We start from the raw sequence: 21,268 nt of genomic DNA, 5'->3' as shown, positions 1-21,268 counted from the left end.
TTTGTTACCAAGAGATTTATTATTAACTTCCTAATGTCAACAGTATATTTGGTTGATTATTTGTGGTGATTTCATTGGGGACAAATCTTCATAATTCTAGGATACTATTGCTTAGGAAGCAAGATTTTAGGTTATTTAGGAAATTGATATTTTTGTTTAATTGGGTTTCTTAATTTAGTTTCCTTATCTTCTAAGTATAGGTCTATGAAGGTCCGCATATATTAGTTTTCAGTGATGGTAATTGAGAATCAAAGTTGTTGGATATTAGGAATTGCCTTGTTTTACAATTATGTTTTTGTACTCGGGGTTTCCAAAATTTTTATAGAGGTGATGCAACATAAAGGAATTCTAGGATACACTAGTCTTGGTAAGTTTTCTCATATTTCTTTTAATACATAGTTTTGAAATGAAGCAATTATTATGGAGGTTCACTATTTCCTTTTGTTTCAGAAGTTGAATTGGAAGTCGATGATAAGGTCTTAGTTAAGAGTTATTTTGCAGATAAACCAATTATACCGAAGAAATATTTGACAACTTTTGTTTAAGTTTTGGAGGTCACTTAAGTTGGGTTTGCCCTATTGTATAAGGCTTCCACCCATAACAGAATAAGAAAAGTGGATGTACAGAGCTTATGGCTTTTTGAGGGTCGGACTCATGTAATGGGTGTAATGAGATTTTGGTGATGTATTTCAGGGAATAGTAGAATCAAAGATGAATGTGCATAGAAGTAAATGAAAACGTCTATGTTGGGTTGTGAATTAAATTTTATTTAACTTGGGTTTGGATCTATAGGCGCATGTGCACGCAAGAATATAATATCTTGGTATAGGACAATAATAAATTAAGTTTGAGTGCCACCTATGATGACAGTTTCCTATTGTCTTCATGGATAATACAAGAGTTTTTCAAGATTAGTACCCACCCTTGTTTTTATTGTAGGATAAGATTGTCGCTAAGAATTCTTTGTGGAGTTCTATGTTGAGAGGTTTTAAAAGTGATCACAAAAGTATTGGGGATTTAGGCTTAACAAATATGCTAAGAATTATTGGATTCTTGATTATTGTAGTATTGTTAATAAGATTCTCTACTGTGAAGTTTAATGTACTGCTTGAACATTCCTTTCTTTTAAAGTTGATAGTTACATTTTAGATGAAAGACCTTGTTTAGTTGCCCAAAATGCAAAATTGAGTATGCGTTTATTGTGAGTACTCAGTAGGAATTTGTTCACTTTAAATATGATAAAATAACTTTAAGAACTAAGATTGTGATACTTCGGGAGTTAGAAACTTGCTCATGAGATGAATTGGAGGTAGGAGTCAGGAATGAATTAATTTAGGGATGGGTACTGTAACTCTAAGACTCGTCCATAGAGTTCTTGGTGGTAGGAGAAGAAGGAATTTTATTTTGGAATTAGAGGATGATAAAGGGAGAAAGTTTATGTCGGTGTAGGATCTTTGGGAACTGGAAATGAGAATTAAAGTTGTTGAATGTTGGTGTTGAAGCAAGGAGTATCAGGACATGAGGTGTAATCTATCAATTCGTGTTAGTTATATGTAGCAAATTTCGAGAATGAAATTTTTATGAGTAGACAATATAGCGACCCCAAAAATAATATACATATAAGTGTTAAAAAAATTTATTAAATGAAAAAATATGAAATTTAAAAATTATTATTAATTAACTAATTAACTAATTAGGTGACTAATTAAATGAGATAATAAAATAAATATTATTATATATATATATATATATATATATATATATATATATATATATATATATATATACTACTAATACAATATAATATAATAAGTAATGATATTAAATATTATATATGATATGAGGATGCTTCAGGAGGAAGCATCCTGAGCCAATTCTTAATCCCAAATTGAACCCCCTGGTTGTGCTTCACTCTCTCTCTCTCTCTCTCTCCCTCTCCTCACGCTCTTCCACTCTCTCTCTAGATTATTTCTTCATTCGTAAGCCAAATCGAAAAATGAATACCAGCATGAGATCCCGGCTTTGATTCTTAGTAAGTTAATCGGAGTGGATTTTAGGTTTGGACTTCCTAGGCACCACTCCAAGGCTAAGGTAAGGAATACCAATTATGTCAATTATTTTAGGAATTCACCCCATTAAATCATGGTATATAATTACTGAAATATTTTATATGAATTTCTAAGTAATTTTACGAGTATGAAAATTATGATTTATTTATTAAATTGTAGTATTTGATTAAATTACATTTCTGGGAATATTTTTGAATTAAGTTAAACTATAGGGATTTGATTAAGTTAGATTTATAGGAATATTTTGGAATTGAGTTAAACAGTATGGATTTGATTAAATTAGATTTTTGGAGATATTTTGAAAAGAGATTAAACTACGAGGATTTGATAATATTGGGTTTTTTTAAATATGTTATAAATTAAATTTAAATATGGGAAATGGATCATACCTGCATTTTTTTTTTAAGAATTTAACCGGTTAACAGGAGCGTATGAGCCTAGGAATGTTAGATAATTATAATTTCTTAAACTTAGGTATGTGAATACAGGGATTTGTGCGAACACCGCGGGCATCGGTTAAGGATACTTGCAGGCACGTTCCCAGTAAGCAAGTAAGGGGAATACATTATGTCAGCTTTTAAAAAATTTTGAACCCATTATATTTGAGTATATTATATGTATACGCTGTATTTGAATTTCTGTATGATTTGGGCGTATGGAATGGTCGTTTTTGAGTGTATTGCATATTTGGGAATAACTAGGAGGGTGGTTCCTATGCCTCCATTTTAGGAAAAATTGCATGTTTAAATTAAATAGAATTTTCGAAGAACAATCGGACCAGATTTTAGTAATACGCACTTTTTCCCGCCGAATTACTTAAATGAAAATTTTAATGTATAACCGTGTGGCATGAGATTAATTAACAAATAATTTTATATGAACTTGTTGAAATTGTTATGGTATGTTATTGTGAGTATGTGGCGTAATACTAGTTTTTGAATATATGTATATAATGGGATTACTATGAAATTATAAAATGACAGGTTTGATATAGTATGGGGATATGACAATTTAATTCCATTAATCATGAAATGGCAGGTTTGATGTGGATATGTGAATGTGATAGTTTAATTCTATTTTATGGTAAGTTAGATTTTGCATTTGATTAAGAAATATGAAGTGGTGGTGTTCAGTATAGAAACTATGTGAAGTCTATACTGATGTTGAAGGTCTGTGTGGCATATAAATATGAAGTGGTGATGCTCAGTATAGAAACTCTGTGTGAAGTCTATACTGATGCCAAAGGCCTATGTGGCATATAAATATGAAGTGGCGATGCTCAGTATAAACTCTGTGTGAAGTCTATACTGATGTCGAAGGCCTATGTAGCGTATAAATTTAAGTGGTGATGCTCAGTATAGAAACTCTGTGTAAAATCTATACTAATGTCGAAGGTCTGTGTGGCATATAAATTGAAGTGGTGATGCTCAGTATAAAAACTATGTGTGAAGTCTATACTGATGTCGAAGGCCTATGTAGCATATAAATTGAAGTGGTGATGCTCAATATAGAAACTCTATGTGAAGTCTATACTGATGTTGAAGGCCTGTGTGGCGTATAAATCAAAGGAGAAGGCATGTGTGGCATATAGAAGTGCTATAGAAGTGTAAATTTAATTATATGTGATATTTTGTAAAACCTACGTTAGTAGATGTAATTGAACTGCATTATATTGTTTGTGATATGTGGTAAACCTTACGTTAGTAGATTTATTATAAACTGCTTCACCTTGTGCATGATATGTCGTAAAACTTATGTTAGTAGACTTATCTAACTGCATCATATTGATTATACTGATGTTGAGTATTTTTAGGGGTAATATAAGAGACATATATAAGTAATTATCACAATAGAACTCATCTGTCACACACTAATAATAATGTATTTCGTTTTACTGAGAGTTGTCTCACTCCATGATTATTCAATATTTTTTAGATGCCATGTGGAGTATAACAGTGATCAGAGTTGCGCAGTGAAGCATGGGTGGGACCTAATAGAGAGGTTTAAATTAATTGTTAATTTTGTTATTTGGGTTTATCTTGAAATTCCTAAGGATGTATTAAATTGATATTGGAGATATTGTTGATATTTTATTTACGTTTTGATAAGTTCAGAACTTCATTGTGTTACTGGGATGGATTTATTGTTATATTAGGATATTTTAGTTACTTTGGTAGTTGTTATGGAGATCTTCAACTGTGTATTTATGCGGTATCAAAGATTTATTTAGAATAACACTCCGGACTCCAGTTTTGGGTTTGGGGTGTCACAGTTGGTATCAGAGAAATTAAGTGAAATTTTCGAGTCGTCACAGTTTGGATTTGAACTAACACATCAATGTATTCAATCAGATTATAAGTAATTCGATGTGAGTTGATGTGAAGTTCAAGGAAGAAGACAAGGTGTTGATGCTATCGAATTCCCTACCTACGTATCATACGTATGAAAATCTGGTTACTACTCTAACATGGGGAAAAGAAACCCTGAATTCAGAAGTGGTAAAAGGCGCTCTACTGGGTTTTCATCAAAGAAAGAAGGCCAACGATGAGATTTTTATAAGGTGAAGGGCTTGTGGTGAAGGGCAATTAGGAACGTGGGAGAAGCAAGTTCTGGAGCGGATTGAGTGGTAATAAATCTCGATCGCAGTCTGGAAAGAAGAAGGACATAAGGTGTTTTAAGTGCGTAAAAATTGGGCACATAAAGTCGGAGTGTCCGAAGTGGAAGAAGGGGAATGTATAAAATCAATTAGGTTTGTCAAAATCTGCGAATGTAGTGGAAGAAGGAGACTCGGGGAGCAATGTTGGTGATATGCTTTATCTTTCATCAGGTTTAGAACATCTCACAGATTCTTGGATCCTAGATTCGGGATGTTTTTATCACATGACACCAAATAGAAATTGGTTCAGCACCTATAGGTCAGTAAATTCTAGTTCTGTTCTAATGGGAAATGATGCTTCATGCAAAGTTATTGGAATAGGAAATATCAAAATTAAAATATATGATGGTGTTGTGAGAACATTATGTGATCTAAGGCATGTACCGAATCTACGGAAGAATGTGATTTCGTAGGACACTTTAGATTGTAACGGGTATAGTTACAAATCTAAAAGTGGAATAATGAAGGTGTGTAAAGGCATATCTTAATGGTGATAAAGGGATATAAGTTAGTGGGAAATATCTATGTACTGTTGGGTACCACAGCTTTAGATGGAGCTGCAGCTACTGATTCTGAGTAAGATAATACTATTTTGTGTAAAATAGCCACACACAAGACGGAGGGTATTCTTAACTACATTTATTTAGATGTTTGGGGACCGGTGAGGGTAGCGTATCGTGTTGGACATATGTGATTTGTGAGTTTATCATGAAAGGTCTTAGTGTACTTCGTAAGGCACAAGTCAAAGATGCTTGTCAAGTTTAAGTTGTGGCTGAGGTGGAAAACCAGAATAAGAGAAAGATCCTCTGGTCATACAATGGAATTGAGTACGCTGGTTTAGTTCAAGGAGTTTTACGAGCAGCATACCAGATTGTATGCAGTGCTTACAAGGAAATTCTTGGTAAAATCAATGAGTATGGCATTTTTCTCGATTAATTGATTGCCAAGGGTATCACTAGATGGAAAAGTTACAAGAGAAGTTTGGATAGGTTATGTGGTAGACTACTCCGGTTTGAGAGTGCTTGAATGTTCAGTCGTGCACGTTTTTAGTGAGGTGAGATCTAAGCTTGGTGCAATTTCTAGACAGTACATCTTTGTGGGGTATTAGAACGGTGGGTTCAAGCTGAGGGATTCAATGGAAAACAAGGTTGGTGATCAGTGGAGACATGGTTTTTGATGAGAAAACCATGGTGCATTGTACTCAAGTAGATGAAGAGAAACAGATGCCAAAAAACTGTAGCAGTAGTGAGCATATGATGCAGGTGGAGTTGGAAACTCATGGAAGATATGACATTGTTCATAATACAGGGAGTCCTAGCTCGGGAGAGCAGCAGGATCACAATGAACCCAGATGCACTATTAGGCCATCACCCAGGCATGAATTTAATGATCTGGTGTCTTATGCATTCATTACTACCAGCAAGGTTCCGACTATTTTTCAAGAAGTGGTGCATAATAAAGGAAAAAGTAGATGGATGAGTGCGATGGTGGAGGAGATGGAGTTACTACATAAGAATCGGATGTGAGAGTTGGTGACGCTTCTAGAAGGGAAGAGGGTGATAGGATGCAAGTGAGTGATTTCTCTGTTGCTTTATGTGAATGACATGTTAATTGTTAGGAATACTTTGACTTAGGTTAATTAGTTGGAAACTCTGTTGAGAAAATAATTTGACATGAAGGTTTTGGGTGTGGCTAAGAAGTTTCTTGGGTTAGAGATTCACAGGGACAGAGCTGCATGGAGATTGTGGTTATCTTAGGGTGGTTTTGTGGAGAAGGTGTTGGAGAGTTTTAGTGAGATTAAATCGGTCACCGGTACACTGTTGGCGAATCATTTTAAATTGTCTACCGCTCATAACCCAAGGATAAACGATGATGTTCGGAATCTATCAAAGGTCACCTATGCTAGTGCAGTGAGGAGTTTTGGTAGGCAACAGAGTGATCTATTAGCTTTAGTGCAATTCCAAGAGGGGGGTGAATTGGAAATTTAAAAATTTATCCCTAGTTCAACCAGTCTAGTAGCAGTAATACACAACCTAGGGTAAGTCTATGCAATCATAAATAAAGTATACACGTGCGGTAATATAAATTGCGAAAATATAAACAGTTCACACACGATATGTTATCGGGGTTCGGCCAACTGTGCCTACGTCCCTGCCTTGTCTCACCAGCACAAGGATTCCACTATAAGCTCACTTCATGGGTGGAGCGGCACCGTTTACAACCAAGTCAATTAGCGGGGATGACCTCAACCTACACCTTACTAAGATGGTGCACCTAGCTTTCCTAACCAGGTCTAAGCCAATCTGGCACTATTAAATAGAGCTAGTCTCCCTCTTCAAGCCCACGCCTGGAATACAACAAATATGAAATTTTACGTACAAACAAATGCTTCTTACACAAGCATATATACACCACTATAATCAACACACTACTGAATGATATGATAAGATAAGCTCAGTGTAGTCTTAGTGTCTGATCTCAAAGATTTATGCAAATATTGCAATCAGTACGTGGGAGTGTAAGTGATAGGATCTTTGTGTCAAGATAATAGTCTCAATCACAATACAACAACAAAGATCACAAACACACTTCAAATATCTCAACAAATATTTTTATCAAAATAAACCACAAGAGATATTCAAAAATGGTTTGTAAAAATTATTTGATCTTTGTGTCAAGATGATATTATCAATCAAAAGATACAACAACAAAGATCTTCATCACACAAGCAAATATCTCAAAATATATTTCTCAAAAAATAAGCACGAGAGATATTTGGAATTGGTTTGTAAAAAATATTTCACAAACAAAATACAATACGAACTCTTGAGTATTGCAATGAATATGCAAAACTCAAAAGCTCAAGGAAGTTTTCCTACGGAAGACTTATTTACGAAGCCCTCTAGGAGAACTTGAAACTTACTCTTTATGAAAAATAAATATCAATCGGAACAAGTAAGAGAGAGTTTAAGCTTGGTGAGATAAACACAAGAAAACTCTTACAAAGAAGTATTTGCAATATGGATGAGTAAGAATGGGAGTATGAAGCTTAAGTATGAGAAATAGACTTTTTGAAATTCAGAGGGTATTTGCTAATTATGTTTGTCAATCTCACACTAATTTTATATATAGAATTCCCCAAAATTATAATTGTTTGGGACATGTGAGTCATTTTTGAAAAAGTTTAAATGAGGTTAATAAAAATAACAAAGTTATTAACCTCAGTAAATTTTGACAACCCAAGAGGGTCGGTCGACCATCTTGAGGGTTCGGTCAACCATAGTGCCAAGTTTGGTCGACTAGGGAAAATTTGAACTGAGAAGATTGTTGACAGTCCAAAGGCAATTTTCCAAACCTCCGCGGTTCAGTCAACTGAACTGGTCGAACTTCAGTTGATCGAGATATTTTGAACTTAAGGGTTCGGTCGACCAGGCGGTTTGAATTTCCTATGTGGGGGTTCGGTCGATTAGGGGGTTGCCAATATATTCTTGGTTGGTAGACCGAAGGGTCAACTTGTTGACCCGGTGGGGTTTCGATCGACCGAAGATCTCAGTGTAACTGAGTTTGGTTGACCGAACATGTCAAGTTTGGGCATTTCGGTCTTTTTCTCTTTATTAAATTGTCCCTATTTATAGGATGTTTGTTTTCATGACTATGGGGGACATTTTTGTGCAATATTTAGGGTCCTATGGTCGATCTAAGGCCTTTGAGCATATACCCTAAAAATATGGCGTCGGTCGACCGAAAGGTGATCCCTAAGGTCCATCTATAGTCTTGAGCTTATCTATCCTACCATGCAGATAAGGCATTAATTATTACAGACCCTTGAACTTAAATTATTATAGACCCAATAATATTACATACCAATTAAAAATGAATGCAAATACAATAGCAAAGAGGTCTTCATTCTTTCAATTCTTTAGACGCCATAAATGAAGCTTGATCTTCATAGTCCATATGGCTTGCTTAAGTTCCTACCAACAGTGCATGCTTAGGATGAACCTATTCAAGAAGCTTGGTGCACATGTGAGAAACATTGGTTTTGTCATAATCAAAACGAGATCAGACTCATAGAGTCAACATTCTTCCCCTTTTTGATGATGACAAAACAACTTGCAAAAGTGGGCAAAGCCAAATAGGTTCCCCCTAAGTATATGCGTAGAATTTAAATTTTAAGTGCAAGCATTTGATGAATGAAGACAAACATACACAAATTAAGCATTCAGTTTCAATTGTCAATAAAGCTCAATTCTGCTATGTATTTAAATGTATTTAGCTTTCCTAATTTTGCATTAGACATTTCTCCCCATTTTTGACATCAGCAAGAAAGGGGCAAAGGTAGGAAAGTAAACACAAGATATTCAGATATAAGATTCAATTTTGGAAAAAATTTTAAAAATTCAGCAGCATACCATTTGAAAATAAAGCAATTCCCAAAAATAAATCAAAGACCTGATTGATTCCAAGTATACACATCATTCAAATCAATCATACTAGATATTCAGTGTAGTCCAAAACAGTGCATGTCATGATTCAAATACACCCAACATTCATGATCAGTATGATGCACACATCTCAATATATATTAAGAACATAAATGAAAGTGCTAGAATTGTTTAGGAATTTCAGAGCCTGGGAAAGTTAAGTTAAGTTGCTCCCCCTAACAATTTGAAGATACGGCTTAGGTGAAACGATTTGCTTATACAAATTAAGATTCACTTCATTATGCCTAGTAGTATAAGTTTCTTACGAGCTATACTGGATATTGATTAAAAAAGAAAATTTAACCAGTATAATTATCCCAACAAATTATACATGCATTAGAAAAATGATATTGAGACATAACATGATCCTTATAAACCAAGAACAGTCCATATCAAATTATGAAGCTTTAAGTACTGGGTATAATGTTCAAGGTTTTTCTGAAGAGCCTCAATATTTCAATAAACAACAGTAATGCATATAGGATCTTTACGCTCTTTCTCTAGAGATGGAGCTTAGCTCCTCTAACTGCCTAATGATTATGCAAGGATGGAATTTAATTTTCAATTGGTTTTCACTCATCCTTTAAAAAATTTTAAGATTTGTTTTATCATAATCATCTTTGTACAAGGTTTTACTTTGGGAAAAGCTATCAAAGTTTCAACAGCATGCCATCTGTAAATTGAACATTTTTTCATAAAACATGTACCTGATAGGTTTAAATAAGCAATTTATTAATTCAGTTCAAGGCACACGAGAACCTAAAAACTACTACTAACATGCAATACACATTAACTGCATCCGCCATGTAAGAGGATTTCAACACAAGCATACAATCAGGTAGTACAATCAATAGTTCAAGAAAAATATGTTATATATCAAAAATATTTAACTAATCAGTATGGTATAGACAGTAATGTGCAATTCAGTTCCCATAAAGGCATATAAGCATATAGTACAATATTGGATCAAGAGAACATTTCAATTTATAGTCATAGAAGATAAATGCTCCCCCTCAATTATGTGCTAAACCAGTTTATGCCTTTTTCATTATCTAATTACTTAGCCAAGGGTTTTAGATTTTTCGTGATTTAATCTTGGCATATCATACTTAGGCTTAGAGGACCATAAAGTCACAATGAAAATGAACTAAGCCTACATTGCCTCTTTTCTTTGAGAATCCTAACGAGTGAGAGGCACAAGTTTGAATGGCTTTGAATTATAAATACATGTGCATAGGTTACTTTGAGATACACGCATTCATCAAGATTAGGACCTAGGCCACCAATTTAGCCATTCAACACAGTCAAAGGATATAAAGCTCTAAATGATTTAATTTTAAAACTTTAGAGCTTATAAGAGAATTTGAATACTCCTAAGGATTAAATTTCTATTAAGGACAGATGAGTATTCATTATAAGTGAACATGAATTAAAGTATTTTTGTGGAAGTAATCATGTCCAGGCTTAGGCAGAGAGCATATAAGAGAATATGAATAATTTTTTAACAACACTCTTCGGAGAGTGGAAAGTATCATATAGATATGATCATGATTTGTAGCAAGGATACAAACCAATGGATAGGTATAGTCTTTACCGGATATGATCGTGGTTTGGTAAAGAGTTCCTATGGAGGAAATAGGTTAACCAAGATTAGAGAATTTATATTTAAAACTCAAAGGGAATACTTTGATTTAACAGTGAAACTCGAATCCCCTAGTGAATGCCTCTAATTTTGATTAAGAAAAATATGTCTTTTAATAAGCACCAAGGGAATAAGGAGATGTGATCAGCGGTGCATAAGCCTAGAGTGATGACTAATATTTTGATCACTAAGATTAGGGTTAAAGATATGTAGAATATGATGGACCCCTGAAGCTTATCTCTATGTAATGGATAGCAGTTGCTTAACTTAAGATATTCATATTTTAGCGTTAGTAAAGCATTAAGAATTATTTACCTAGCAAAGATGTTATGTCCATTTGGAAGTGCATTTTACTCTAACATGCTATAGTCGATATATTTTTATGTTTTGCCCCATCAATATGATATATATGAATTAAATTCAGATTGGATAAGACACTTAAATTTTTGTAATGGCTTGCTTCCCTATGGTTCTTAGTATAATAATAGTAGTGAGTGCATATACTAAGATTTGATATTTGAAGCCCAAACCACTTCCCAAGCTTATAATCATCACTACCCCCTATTGCTAATCCTAAATGTTAAGGAAGAATTATATGATCATGTAATTTCTGTTTGAGTAAATTCTTCCTTGAATTTCAAGGGATTTGCTTTCTTAACAAACCATACCATTTTTCTGTCTTTGATTCTTGATGGGTTAGGACTAGGTGGTACTTTGACTCTCCAGACCTGTTTGGGTTTCACACCTTTCCTTTTAAACGGACAATCAAATTTTATGTGTCCCTTCTTTTTACATAAGATGCATGTGGTGTGAGTGTATGGACTAGAGGAGGTACTAGCATAATGTTCAGATTCTCTTAGAAAGTACCCCATGTATAGGTTCTTCATTTTCCTATTTTCAATCCCATTAAAACCTATACCGTATTTATCTAAGGTAATCTTTTGTGAACCTAAGAGCTTGCCAAAGTTTTCTTTACCTCTAGTGAATGTATGGATGATCTTAGACTGGCCTTCTATTTTCTTTTCTAGATTTTGAATGTTTAAGTTCTCTAGACCTTTGCAAACATTCTGAAGTTTCATAAATTCTTTAGTCATATTGTTTGCTTTATTTTCAAGATCAATGATATGAAGATCCTTTTCATTTTCAATTGTAAGTTAGGATCTTACGTCTTTAAGCTGTCTTTGCAGCATAGCATTCTTGTTTTCCAAATTCATGATTTTTAAATCCTTTTCTTTATTAACAAGAATTTGTGATTCAAGTTCTTTCAATGATGCATCATTCTTGTTTTTCAAAACAGTATAGCATTTAAGAGTTTTAACAAGATACTTATGAGTTTTAATATATTCTAATTTAAGTTCCTCATAAGTTGGCATGCTTTCACTATCAGAACTCTCACATGATTCAAAATTAGAAGCATCGCAAGATTTATCACATGAATTATTGCATGAATCATTTAAAGAAGTAGAGGGAGAGGAATTTACCTCTTCATCAGTTAAATCAATAAAGCACTGCTTTTCTCCTTCATGGCATTTTGAGCTAGAGTCACATGCAGCTATAGATTTTTCATGCTTAGATGCTTTACATCTCTTTTCAAGTTCCTCCCATATTTCTTTAGCACTATGGCATGCCATAACTTCACAAAGAATGTTAGAACTAAGGGCATGCAGCAAAGTGTTCATGGCATCTAAATTTATTTGCACTAAATACATGTCATCATCATTCATCTCATTTTCTAATTTGGGAACGTCAACACAATCAATGATTTTCTTAGGCACAGCATTCCCAAAAGCAATGACTTTCCAAAACCTCCAATTTAAAGCTTTGATAAAAATAGTCATCCTAAATTTCCATTCGGCGAAATTTTCACCGTGGACCACTGGAGGGTTCATAGATAACCTTCCTTCACAAGATGGGGATGCACCAAAACGAGACATCATGATTTTTTACAAAATAACATTTAAGTCTAGGTAACAGAGCTCTGATACCAATTGTTAGCTTTGGTGCAGTCCCAAGACGGGGGTCAATTGGAAATTTAAAAATTTATCCCTAGGTCAACCAGTCTAATAGTAGTAATACACAACCTAGGGTCAGTCTATGCAATCATAAATAAAACATACACGTGCGGTAATATAAATTTCAAAAATATAAACAATACACACGATATGTTATCGAGGTTTGGTCAACTATGCCTACGTCCCCGCCTTGGCTCACCAGCACAAGGATTCCACTATAAGCTCACTTCATGGGTGGAGCGGCACCGTTTACAACCAAGTCAATTAGCGGGGATGACCTCAACTTACACCTTACCAAGATGGTGCACCTAACTTTCCTAATCGGGTCTAAGTCAATCTATGACTATTAAACAAAGCTAGTCTGCCTCTTCAGGCCCACATCTGGAATACAACAAATATGAAATTTTGCGTACAAACAAATGCTTCTTACACAAGCAGATATGTACCACTATAATCAACACACTACCAAATGATATGATAAGATAAGCTCAATGTAGTCTTAGTGTCTACTCTCAAAGATTTATGCAAATATTGCAATCAATACATGAGAGTGTAAGTGATAGGATCTTTGTGTCAAGATAATAGTCTCAATCACAATGCAGCAACAAAGATCACAACCACACTTCAAATATCTCAATAAAAGTTTTTCTCAAAATAAATCAAAGAGATATTAAAAAATGGTTTGTAAAAATTATTTGATCTTTGTGTCAAGATGATATTATCAATCAAAAGATGCAACAATAAATATATTCATCACACAAGAAAATATCTCAAAATATATATCTCAAAAAGTAAGCACAAGAGATATTTGGAATTGGTTTGTAAAAATTATTTCACAAATAAAACGCAATACGAACTCTTGAGTATTGCAATGAATACGCAAAACTCAGAAGCTCAAGGAAATTTTCCTATGGAAGAATTATTTACAAAGCCTCCTAGGATAATATGAAGCTTACTCTCTATGAAAAATAAATCTCAATCAGAACAAGTAAGAGAGAGTTTAAGCTTAGTGAGAAAAACACAAGAAAACTCTTACAAAGAAGTATATGCAAAATGGATGAGTAAGAATGAGAGTATGAAGCTTGAGTATGAGAAATAGAATTTTTGAAATTTAGAGGGTATTTGCTAATTATGTTTACTAATCTCACACTAATTTTTGCAAATAAGGGGGTATATATAGAATTCCCCAAAATTATAATCGTTCGGGACATGTGAGGCATTTTTGCAAAAGTTTAAGTGAGGTTAATAGAGATAACAATGTTTTTAACCTCGGTAAATTTTGACAACTCGAGAGGGTTGGTCGACCATCTTGAGGGTTCAGTCAACCATAGTGCCAAGTTTGGTCGACTAGGGAAAATTTGAACTAAGAAGATGGTCGACCGTCCAAAGGCGATTTTCCAAACCTTCGCGGTTCGATCGACTGAAGTAATTTCGGTTGACCAAACTGGTTGGACTTGTGTTGACCAAGATATTTTGAACTTAAGGGTTCGGTCGACCAAGGGGTTGTAATTTCCCACGTGGGGGTTCGGTCGACTAGGGCGTTGCCTATATATTCTTGATTGGTCGACCGAAGGGGTAACTTGTTGACCCAATAAGGGTTCGGTCAACCGCAACTTTGGGCATTTCAGTATTTTTCCCTTTATTAAATTGTCCCTATTTATATGATGTTTGTTTTCAAGACTATGGGGGACATATTTAAGCAATATTTAGGGTCCTATGGTCAATCTAAGGCCTGTGAGCATATACCCTAAAAATTTGGCTTCGGTTGACCAAAAGGTGATCCCTAAGCTCCATCTATGGTCTTGAGCTTATTTATCCTACCATGCAGGTAAGGCATTAATTATTACAGACCCTTGAACTTAAATTATTACAAACCCAATAATATTACATACCAATTAAAAATGAATGCAAATACAATAGCAAAAAGGTCCTCATTCTTTTAATTCTTTAGACGCCATAAATGAAGCTTGATCTTCATAGTTCGTATAACTTGCTTGAGTTCCTACCAACAGTGCATACTTAAGATGAACCTATTCAAGAAGCTCAGTGCACAGGTGAGAAACATTGATTTTGTCCAAATCAAAACAGAATCAAGCTCGCAGAGTCAACATTCCGTTAGTTGTAAGATTTGTGGATGTAGATTATCTATAACTGAGTCGGGGTATATGGCAGTAGTCGAAGCTACCACAAACGAGTTCAAGCATTGCTTGTACTTGGTTTATGTCTCCAGTTACTAGATGGGAGGCGATCCCAAACTATTGTCCTAGGTGGAACAGCAGGTTATGTTTTCAGGTTTTCTCTTAAGGGGTGCATATTCACCAAGGTGGAGATTGTTGCAATATGTGGCTCATATGGAACACATGTACAAAAGAGAAAACATTGTAGAAACAATGATGCTAACTTGTAGGATGAAACCATTGATGGTTTCCCTGAAACCTTCGATAGTTTTGTCAGGATAAGAAGAAAACAATTGACTGTTATGCAGTATTTTATCGATTGTTTGGTCTCGGCATTAAACCATCAACAATATGTCTGAAACCGTCAACGGTTTTGATCAGTTACTCAATGCTGGTTTTCAAATTTTGAATTGGGAAGTTGTGTAGGTTGGGTTTCAGGGGAAAAACCCCTGAGAGGGTTATATATACATATTGTATGATGTAACTTTATGTCTTTGGACAAAAGATAGTGAAAAATAATTGTTGTTTGCTCCCATGGATGTAGGCACTACCGAACCACGTAATTCTTCGTGTCATTGTTTTATTATTGATATGCCCAAAATAAACCAGCCAATAAGAGCAAGTCAACAACTAGCTCGCACCCCCTAAGTCAAACCTTCTGGCGAGAGCAATCAACTCCAAGCCAGTAAAGAGGAGGAGAGATCCATGCCAGCAACTTAAATAGTTGAGTGATGCGCACAAACACTTTATGACCCAGGAGCAATTCATGCCCCCGCGCAATAAATACAAATCAACCCAAGGGTCAACTCCAGTCCTTATAAGAAGGGATGCGGGGAAGAGGCCAAGGTAAGTTATATCACCCATTCCATTGTTGCATTCAACCTCTTTAGAGCATTCCTCTTACTTAGGCATCGGAGTCATCCCCCAGAGTACACCCCGGGTCCTCCAAGCCTTTTTTGCTTTTATCCTTTTCAACTCATCGGATATCTGGGAGCAGTTTCATTGATCATCACCAACTTTATCTCATAACAGTTGGCACCGTCTATGAGAACTGCTTCAGAGAGGCATTCATCTTGCTCTCAACCTCCGACGTTCAAAAAAAAAATGCCAACCACACACGGCTCTAGCTCTAGCACTGTCGGAAAAGAGTCTCCCTAGTCCATCCACTCCACACCTACAGAACCTTCAGGAGTCACCAGAGAAGTGTTCTTTGCCTTCCAGAAGAAAATGGAGGATATGTTCAACCTACTCTTACAGAAAAAGAGTCAGGAAGGGCATCTCCCCCATCAACAACAGGTGAGTCCCGATTCACCCAAGAAAGCAAATAAACCAAAGGAGAGCGAGGATAAAACCTTCCCTACCAAGAAGGTAGAAGACACGAATAGCGTAGATATCAACCAAAAAAGGTCCTCAAGTTGGAGGAAAGGATCAAGAAAATTTATCAGATAGAAAAAATGATGAAAGAAGGCAAGACCAACCTCTTCTATGGAGAAGCATCTTTGAAGTCCTCAGACCGCCGTTCACCAGAGAAGTGATGGAGGTCCCACTACCAAGTAGATTCAAGATGCCCACTTTTGAAAGGTACGAAGGTCTCTCCTATCCAATCGACCACTTGGACACCTTCAAGGTGTTGATGCAGTTGCAAGGCGCCCCTGATGCCATTATGTGCTAATCTTTTGCCGCAACGCTTAAAGGTAGTGTCAAAGATTGGTACCGAACCCTGCGACCTGGATCGATTGGCTCCTTCTCGGAGATGGAGCAGCTGTTCACCGGCAACTTCCTCAGCAGTCAGAGGATTGTCAAAATAACAGCCCATCTGATGAGCATGGGAGAGAAGGAGACACTAAAGAAATTCATGCATGGCTTCAACACTGTGACCCTAGAGATCTGCAACCTAGACATGGGGGTAGCTTTGGCAGCTCTAACCACGACCCTTTAACCCGAAAGCTTTTTGTACTCTTTAGGGAAGAAGCCACTGGTTGATATGGGAGAACTGATGGCCTGAGTGCAAAAATACATCAACCTAGAAGAAATAATGGACACTAAGGGAAATAGCATCGAGCTGAAAAGGAAAGGTAATAGACGGGAGATGGGAGAATCCTCTAGATCCACGAAGAGACGGGAGACTAGTGCGCTGCTCACCAGCCCTAGGATGAGAGGGCAGCCCAGTAAGTTCTCCACCTATATACCCCTAAATGTGCCGCGTTTTGAAGTACTGATGCAGATAAGGAAGAAGGACTATGTCTCGTGGCCCGAACCTATGCGAACCCCTTTACATAAATAAAACATGTCCAAGTTTTGTCAATTCCACATGGATTATGGTCATGACACGGACGAATGTATTCAGCTGAAAAATAAGATTGAAGCATTGATAAAAAGGGGATACCTGTCAAGATTTATAAAGAAAGAAGATCCACAAAGGGAACCCCGTGAGCATAGGAGACCCAAAGGGGACAAAAAGGAAGAACAGGTCATAGGGGAAATTGCGGTGATCTTCGGAGATCCGCTAGTGGAGGAGACAGCGGAGGCGTTCACAAAAGGTATGCTAAGTAGATACTCTCAATAGAGAGAGGGGAACCAAGTAGCAAAAGGAATAAACATGTTGATGATATCATATTTGACAGAGCAGACGAAGAAGGAGTGCAACAACCACATGATGAGGCACTAGTACTCTCCCTGTTGGTGGCGAACTACAAAGTTAGATGCGTATTGATAGATAATGGGAGCTCAGCAAACGTTATGTTCTAGTCATTACTCGAAGGAATGAAGATCGGTAAGAACCGACTCAAACCAATCTCAACCCCCCTGGTTGGGTTTGGTGGAGATGTAGTTCATCCCATCAGGACAATCATACTACTGGTGACAATGGGGACAACCCCGCAGCAAATTACTTCACTGATAGAGTTCGTGGTGGTCGACCGGCCTTCGGTATACAAGATCATATTGGGCCGCCCTTTGCTTAATGCAATTCAAGCTGTAACATTGACATACCACCTCAAGATGAAATTCCCTACGTCGCACGGGATAGGGGTGGTCAAGGGAGACCAAGCAGCAGCCCGAAACTACTACGTAATGGCTCTGAAGGGGAAGATGGAGGCAAGAGAAACCTTAAATGTGGAAGACTTAGAAGTAAGGGGGCATACCCCCAAATCAGCACAGTAGATGAAGACATCACGTGCATACCTCTAAATGGCCACCAGGAAAGATGTGTGTAGATCAGGAGCTGCCTACCTGACACCTTGAGAGTCGAGCTAAGCGAACTGCTGAATGAACTCGCAGATGTGTTCGCTTGGTCGGCCGTAAACATGTCGGGCATTGATCCTACCATCATAGAACACAGGTTGCTGGTTGACCCCAATCACCGACCTGTGAAACAGAAGAAAAGAAGTTTCACCATGGAGGGAATCAAGGTAATTGATAAGGAGGTGATGAAGCTGGTGCAAGCTAACTTCATCAGGGAGGTGAACTACTTGGAATGGCTAAGCAACATGGTTTTGGTGAGGAAGCCAAATGAAAAATGGTGCACCTACATAGACTTCACAGACCTAAATAAGGCATGTCCAAAAGATAGCTTCCCTCTTCCCCCGAATCAATCAGCTGGTGGATTCGACCTCCGCGCACAAACTTCTCAACTTTATGGATGCCTACTCAGGATACAATCAAATCCCAATGCATTGAGCTAATGAAGAGAAAACATCTTTTATCACCAAGAGGGGGCTATACTGTTACCGAGTGATGCCCTTCGGATTAAAAAACACAAGAGCCACGTACTAGAGGTTGGTGAACAGGATATTCAAAGACCAGCTCGGAAAAACTATGAAGGCATATGTAGACGACATGCTGGTAAAAAGCTTAAAAGCAAGGAAGCACTGCAAAGATTTGAGGGAGACGTTTGAACTTTTGCACAGGTACTAAATGAAACTAAACCCATCAAAATGCATGTTTGGTGTTTCAGTAGGAAAATTTCTTGGTTTTATGGTGATGCACAGAGGTATAGAAGCCAACCCGAACAAAATAAAAGCACTGCTAGAAATGGAGGCTCCGCGGACAAAGAAGGAGATCCATGTCTTAACGGGAAGGATAGCCTCCCTCAGCAAGTTTGTCTCCTGCTTAGGGGACAAAGGTATCCCATTCTTCAAAGCGCTTAGGAAGAAAGGAGGATTCAAATGGGGGGAGGAGCAGAGCAAAGCCTTCAAACAGCTCAAGCAGTACCTCGGCTCCCCATCTCTATTAACGAAGGTGAAAACAGGAGAAGACCTTTACTTATATATAGCTTCAACGGCAAATGCGGTCAGCTCAATCCTAGTCCGAGAAGAAGGTAGATGGCACCAACCCATATACTACATTAGCAAGGTGCTAAGTGGAGCCGAAAAGAATTACAAATACTACTGAAAAGGCAGCTTTCTCCATCATCTATGCCGCACAAAAATTAAGGCCCTACTTTCAGGCCCACAAGATAATTGTGCTGACCAACCTACCATTGAAGCAGATTCTTCAGCGGCCAAAAAGCTTGGAAAGGATGACGAAGTGGTCCATTGAATTAGGTGAGTTCGACATACAATACCTGCCGAGGCCTGCTGTCAAGGCAGAGGTGCTCACCGATTTCGCAGCCAAAAGACCCCTCGAAGTAACAGGAAGGTCAAATGTATGGGCGCTACACGTTGACGGATCATCAAACGCAGCCAGAGGAGAAGTAGGATTTATCCTCACGGCACCAGATGGTACTGAGACTCTTTATGCACTAAAGCTGGAGTTCTCAGCAACGAACAATGATGCTGAGTATGAAGCTTTGTTAGTAGGTCTACACCTAGCAGAAGTACTAGGGGTAGCACAGATCAAGGTGTCAAGTGATTCCCAGTTGGCAGTAGAGCAGGTGAAAGGAGAATTTGAGGCTAGGGATTAGAAAATAAAGAAGTATTTGGCCAAGGCCCAAGAATACGTAAGGGCATTCATTCATTTTGATATAGAGTGTGTGCCAAGGGCTGAGAATACCAAGGTTGATGCGCTCGCGAAACTGGCCTCAACAACCAACTCGGAATGGAGGGATGCTATTTTCCTAGAACGGGTCGAAAAACCCTTATACAAGGAGTGCAGTGTTAACTTGCTGGATTTTGAAATCAACAAGGGGGAATGGAGGGCGCCTTTATTGCAATATCTTCACGATGGATCCCTACCAGGGGATAACAAGGAGTCTCTCAAGGTGAGAAGGAAGGCATCAAGTTACACACTATTAAAACAGGAGTTGTACAGACAATCTTTATCGTTACCGTACCTTCGTTTCCTGAGTAAAGAAGAAGGAGAGTACGTACTAAAGGAAATCCACGAAGGGGTATGTGGAAACCATCTAGCCAACAGGGCCCTAGCCCACAAAGCCTTACAGCAAGGATTTTACTGGCCCACAATGAGGAAGGATGCGGTTGAGCTTGTCAAACGATGTGACAAGTGCCAGTGGTGCGCGGGAATACCACATGTGTCGTCTAATCCCCCTCCCCTCTGACCAGTCCTTGTCCCTTTGCCCAGTGGGGAATAGATATCTTAGGACCTCTGCCTCTAGCAACTGGACAAAGGAAATTCTTGGTGGTGGCAATTGATTACTTCACTAAGTGGGTAGAAGTTGAACCCCTAGCCCACATAACCGAGCGAAACATCACACAATTTGTCTAGACAATGGTGGTTTTCCGGTACAAAATTTAGTGGGTAATAATCACCAACCACGGGAGACAATTTGACAATGAGTGCTTCAAAAAATTATGTTCGGACCTATCCATTAAACTCCTTTTCGCATCAGTGGCACATCCCTAGAGCAATGGACAAGTGGAAAACATGAACCATACGATATTGTACAGCTTGAGGAAGCAGCTCGAATCTATGCAAGGCAGGTGGACAGAAGAACTCCCCTCAGTCATCTGGGCATACCACACTACCCAAAGAGCAATGATAGGGGAAACCCTATTTATGCTTGCTTTTGGTGTAGAAGCAGTCATATCCGTAGAAGTAGGGATCCCCTCTTGGTGAAGGCAATACTTCAATGAGCAAGACAACAATGAAGAGCTCGGGGTAGAAATGGACTTGCTGGAAGAGAGACAGGATCAGGCCAACATAAAAATCGCATCATACCAACAAAGGGTGGCGAAGTACTACAACAGTCGCGTAAGAGTGCAGAACTTCCAGCCCGGAGACTTGGTCCTCAAGAAGACGTGAAACGACACACAAGAGTTAGGCTTGCGC

The sequence above is a fragment of the Malania oleifera genome, chromosome 10, assembly GCF_029873635.1.
Source record: "Malania oleifera isolate guangnan ecotype guangnan chromosome 10, ASM2987363v1, whole genome shotgun sequence".
NCBI lineage: Eukaryota > Viridiplantae > Streptophyta > Magnoliopsida > Santalales > Ximeniaceae > Malania > Malania oleifera.
Note: the sequence above shows the minus strand (reverse complement) of the source record.